Raw genomic sequence first — 5759 nt, 5'->3', positions numbered from 1 at the left:
AACAGAAGATCTAACGTAATAGTATTTGTTGGATCACTAAATCCCTTTTTCTTTCTGGGTTTCTTCCTCCTCTTAGTACCAGTATATTTCATACTTTCTTCTTCTAAATTATCTGCTTCGCAAACCACAGTTTTTTAAATAAATGTCCCAATTATATTCATCTGCATTTAATCTAAGGCGGTCTTCATCTTTTTTTTAGTAGAAATCTTCAATAAAAAGTGTTTTCATCTTTTAGTCTAGTTTTTCTGTGTTAATAGCTTTTAATATTTCTTCATCTTTGACACAAATTTCTAGGTCACCATTTAAAGCTTTTAATTTCTGTAACCTTTCTCCAATCTCACCAGATTTCTCTTTCTGCTTATTCTTGATTTCTCGAGGTTTCTTAGCCTTTCCTTGGACAGTTTCTGTCTTTTCCTTTTTTCTAAATTCATCTGTGTATCTTAATGATCCTTCAAGTCTTATCTGTTGATTTTCTCCCGATTCAAATATTCCATTTTATTGGTCTCCTGCATTACCTTGTTCTTCCTGTTCTCTTTCTCTCTTTAGATAAATTTTAATCAGAAGGTAAAATAGGTGATTTTTCACTTAAATATGTTCTAAACTATGTCGTATATGTACTAACCTTTTATGGTTCCTAAACTTACACAGAGGTTTCAGTTCCTTCCTTACTTCCTCATTACTTAATTTGGACTTTATACCTTTATGGAACTGGATATAGTCAGTTTTATCCTCTTCTATAGCCTTTTCATTTTTTACTTTTATTACCCTCAATGCTTTACCACTCTTATCGTCAGAACATAATTCAAGAATAAACACATTTTTGAATGTTCTTTTAGTATCTTCACGCTTTGTAACATAAGCTAATGGTTTAGATGTAGTTTAGTGGATAGGGATGGTTAGGGATTCACTACAAGATTCTTTATCAAGACCAACTATATAGTCTTTAACAAAAAGAGATGTTTAATGAAATGGTTTATATGTTATGGTTTATGGTTAATGTTTAACAATGGTCTTCTTTCATTATTTTTTGGATACAGGTACATTAGTAGCATAAGCCTTCACATTTGAATCAACCTTCAAGACCACAACATAAAGTCCCTCAGAAAACCTTTCCCCAACTATCTCCTTTTTTTTTTTATTTATTTATTTAATACCAGATCGGCCTGGGGGCCTTACATGATTAATGTAAGAGGTACATTTATTTTTTTTTAATTGATTATAGGGGGGGGGGTTATAGTCTCGTATAAAATACACCCCTAACTATATACGATGTTATGATTAAAAGATAAAATAAATAGATAAGAATAATGCTTCTTAATAAAAGAGAAAAGTAAAATTAATAACAAAAATAAAGATATTTGTAGACTTAACAAAACAAACAATTGCCCTCTAATGATAAAAAAGAAGTTATATCTCGGCATCATTTTTTACAATTTTCACATTTTCTTTAGTAAAAGTCACGCATTCACCGTTCAATGTGATTTTATTCACAGATAACAAATTTCTGCTGAGATCTGGGATGTACATCACATCTTTCAGCTGGCACTTGTCACTCTTTACACAACCTACCATTTTCGCTGTCATGCATGCACAGTTTCTAGCAAGACCAATTTCAGCATCAATAGGTTGGCTCTGCGACAGAACACTTATATTGCTGGTCCTTTCCGTTGATGATTTTCAACAGCTTGCAGTAAGGAAAGAGACTACTGATGTTTTATTTTTACGAAAGAAACAGTCCTTCTCTAGGTGATTTGTGTTTTACACACATCACAGGGTTTTTCTTGATTTGACATTCTTTAATCAGATGTCCTCTTTTAGAGCAAGAATAACATTTCATCTTGTCAGAAGTAGTTCTCCAATTTCTTTTTAAAGATTTAAAAGCAACTGCAAAGTCTGTTTCCTCAGTAGAATTTGAGGAGCGTCTTTCCTCTTATCGTTGATTTTTTTTTTGACATATGACACATACAACTGTACAAAATACAACAAGTAAATTTGAAATAAAATCATAATGGTATGATACAGGCATGTAGAGAAGCTACCCATTAATAGGACTCTAAAAACATTTTTACCATATTAGGTCTCGAGACCATCTTTTTTTCAGGCGCCTCAAAGGATTGTCAAGAATGAAGGAGGAAGAAAGGTTAGAAACTAATGGGCTGGAGTTGCTAGGAAGTTTATAATGGAAGGTTTGATATCTGGTTCGGGCAAGATCGGTGACGTAAGGAACGTTAAAGTCATTATGGATGATTTTAGTTGTGACAAAGTAAGGAGCATATAGGAGTTTGCTCAATGCTCAACTCTGTATGTCCAGATAGGCCTTATTATTTTCATGTAAGTCAGTCTTTTGTAATGAATTGGAAGTTTAGACCGTTTGTCTAGTTAATGCTAGTCTTCCATGAGGATTCAGGGTTAATCGTTAGTCCAAACGTAGTCCAAAGTAGCGGGTCTGTTCCACAAGGGTAAGAACAACATTATTAAACTATACTGTAGGGCAGTCAGCAGGTTTACGACGAAGAGTAAAGGTGATTTGATATAATTTGTTGGGATTTATTTTTATCCTCCAATTTCAGATGCAATCAAAGAGTTATTACTATCTGCGAGCACACATGTGTCATCGGCAGGACAGTGTTAGGATTGCTTGGGATGTCAGATGTATAGACGGTGTCAAGGATGGGACTGAGGATACTATCTTGAGGAACACCAGCGGACTGAGAATAGAGGGATGAATAGGAACCATTGTGGTTTATTTGGAATAATCAATCAGTGAGAAAGGTACGGATGATGAGAAGATATGTTGGAGATAGGAATTTACGGGTTTTTTAAAGCAGTCCTGGGTACCAGACTTGATCAAAAGCCTGCTCTACATCGAAAGACTCCAGCGCAGTACATTCCGCGCTCCGAAGAAGACGAGACTTCCACAACACTATTATATTGCTTGAGAGTAAAGTGGGTGGATTCGGAATCCAAACTGATGATCTGGGATTAAATTATTGGAATCTATAACGGGGTATTGATGTTTCAAAATCAGTTTTTCGATGATTTTGCCCATGATAGGTAATAGAGAGATAGGATGGTAGGAGGAAGGGTATTCTACTGGCTTTTGGGGTTTGGGTATCATTTTGAATATCGATAATATCCATGGGTCAGGAAAATATGTGGAACGGAGAACGGCGTATATATGTAAGTGAGGAATAGGATGGCTTTTCAAGGAAGAAGTTTCAAGATGTGGGATGTTATTAAGTCGCATCCAAGAACTTTGCGGGTAGGTAATCTTTGAATAACGCTGGATATTTCTGAGGGATGAAATGCTTTGGGTGAGAAGGTCATTTGAAGTGGAATATTTAGTTCTACGTCAATACATTTAAGATGAATTGGGTTGAGGATATCGGGATACGCAATAAAGGTTTTAGAAAAGATTTGTCTGAAGGTTTGCGATTTTTGTTCCACAATTGTGGTCAAGGTTTGGGATTCGGTAAGAAGCGGATAGTTAAAATCTTTGAAATTCAGCAGCTGTTTGTTGGTCCTCCGTAATGATTTGGCAGCAGATTTGTAAGTCGTTAAATTAGAAAGCGTTTTCCTGTAAGAGCCTGTGCTTTCCCAAGCAGACAAAAATTGTTCATGATTTTTATGCAAAAAATATTTTGTATATTTGATTTTTATACAAAAAATATTTAGTAGTATATTTGATTTTTATACAAAAAATATTTTGTATATTTGATTTTTATACAAAAAATATTTATACTCCCAGAAGAGGGTGTTGCAAATACTTTGTAAATTATCATATCATCTGATATATCATTGCCTAATGATTTTAATCTAAACGTCAAATTTTTAACTGAGCTTATGTGGCTCGCCAAATCTATCCCAGACATGAATTTAAAATCATATAATACCAGCAAAAGGTCAATCTTTTGCTCTAAAACATCTCTTTCGTATATGTTACATAATTTGGAATAAGTTTGACTTGCAGTAGTACAAGTCAAAATATGAGTTGTAATGCTCTCTGGTTCACTGTGGTTACAATTAAATTTTTGGCTTTAGCATCGTTTTATATATAGACCTTATAGTCTTTACTTTGCTGGTCTCTGTAAGGCTCAAAAACTTTAGTAATAATCTCAAACAATCCGTTTACTTTCCAAATTTGGAAGTTCTCAGGTCCTTTCAGTGTCACAATCTGATTTATTCCATTGAAGCTGTTGAAACACATTTTACAATGTTACAACTTGCTCAGCTAATGAACTTAAATGTTTTTACTTTATGAAGTATTATAAAATCGAACCAACACTACCAAAATATTTTTTCTGTCTTACTACAAATTTTAATTTAGCGAACTACCTGGTACCATAACCTTTTGAGCGAGTGGACACAAATATAATTTTTTTTTTCGTACCTTTCTGTGAAAATACAAATATTAATTAAGTACAATAGAAAATTTGAATGTTATAATGCTTCCTTCTTTTACCCGAAGGTATTTTAAGGGGTATATTTAATGTCCACTGTAAGTGGAGTGTCTTAGGCGCCAAATGCGCGTTAGTAATATGGTAATATGCACAAATATAATGTTTTATTTGTTACAACTATATAACACAAAAAGTTCCAACTGTAGCGAGAACGAAGAACACTTGCTTGGAAGTGATCACTACAAAGACTTCTCAAAAGGACTCCGAAAGGCTAGTGATCTACAATCGATTTATTCAAAAAGCGATTCAATGCTTCCTGTAGATTTATTTTTATAGTTCTCTTTGTAATAAAACATAACTGGTTAGAGATGCGTAAGGAGTCCGAATGGTAGAAGGGTCACTAAAGGGAATCACTAACATAGTCATTGAGTCAATGTAATTCAATGCTTCCTGTTGATTTATTTTTATAATTCTCTTAGTCATAAAACATTACTGGTTCTTCTTTAATCTATGTGTAATTCTTTTACTAGTAATACTTTATTGAAATTTTTACGCCACAGTTGATACGATTTTATTTTTTTAGGAAACGGTGTGCACGGTAACTCTTTTGGGTATTTGAGTGGAGTTGGCTGGACAATGCTGGTGGCTAGGACGTACCAGCTTTACCCCAATGCGATTTGTGCCACTTTGGTAAATAAATTTTTCTTAGTTTTCTCAAAATGGGAATGGCCCAGCCCTGTTTTACTGAAAGAACCAGAACAGGTTAATCTTGATCACTGAACGATCTCCTATGAAGATTCGATGAAATAGTAACAGACTCTAGGGTAATCCTCCTTTAACTTGTGTCTCAACACTTCAGGCAATGTGAAAAGAAGAAATTTAATAGATATCTCCAAAAAAACAATCTTCTGAAAATACTTAAGTTATTTGCAATTTTTCGTAATTAGTTTTAAAATGGCTTGTAATTTTATATCATACATATATAGTATATTAAGTTTGAATTATAATTATATGCCCAAATTAAAAATTAACATTGATACGTTAGTAAGTAATAGTAACTAAGGGTAAAAGAAAGTAATAAAAATAGGTAAAAACTTGATGACTAAGGAAGATTGAGGACATCTTCAATATTTAGATAGTAAGTTCTTTACTGTCTCTTAGAACAGGCTAAGAGAATTTGCAATAAAGTTTGCTCCAATGAAAATGCCGCTGGAAACAATAATCACGCTAGCTTAATAACGATAGTGAAAACAAGATGAACTGTTAATGCCAGAAAACAAGATGAACTGTTAATGCCAGGAAAACAAAATGAACTGGTCATGCCAGAAAACAAGATGAACTGGTAATGCCAGAAAACAA

The 5759-nt window shown here is 33.6% G+C and overlaps 2 long non-coding RNA genes across 3 annotated transcripts in view; one reads left to right on the top strand and one right to left on the bottom strand.

Moving 5' to 3' along the window:
• Positions 1–5759, top strand: part of LOC136797227 (uncharacterized) — a 113357-nt gene that overhangs the window by 49479 nt on the left and 58119 nt on the right. The gene's annotated exons all lie outside the window — the stretch shown is intronic.
• Positions 1–5759, bottom strand: part of LOC136797226 (uncharacterized) — a 31502-nt gene that overhangs the window by 7843 nt on the left and 17900 nt on the right. The window lies entirely within an intron of this gene.

The sequence above is a fragment of the Halyomorpha halys genome, unplaced genomic scaffold (genome assembly GCF_000696795.3).
Source record: "Halyomorpha halys isolate HHAL.00 unplaced genomic scaffold, Hhal_1.1 Scaffold827.1, whole genome shotgun sequence".
In the NCBI taxonomy this organism is placed as follows: domain Eukaryota; kingdom Metazoa; phylum Arthropoda; class Insecta; order Hemiptera; family Pentatomidae; genus Halyomorpha; species Halyomorpha halys.
This window is presented reverse-complemented; position numbering and strand designations above follow the sequence as displayed.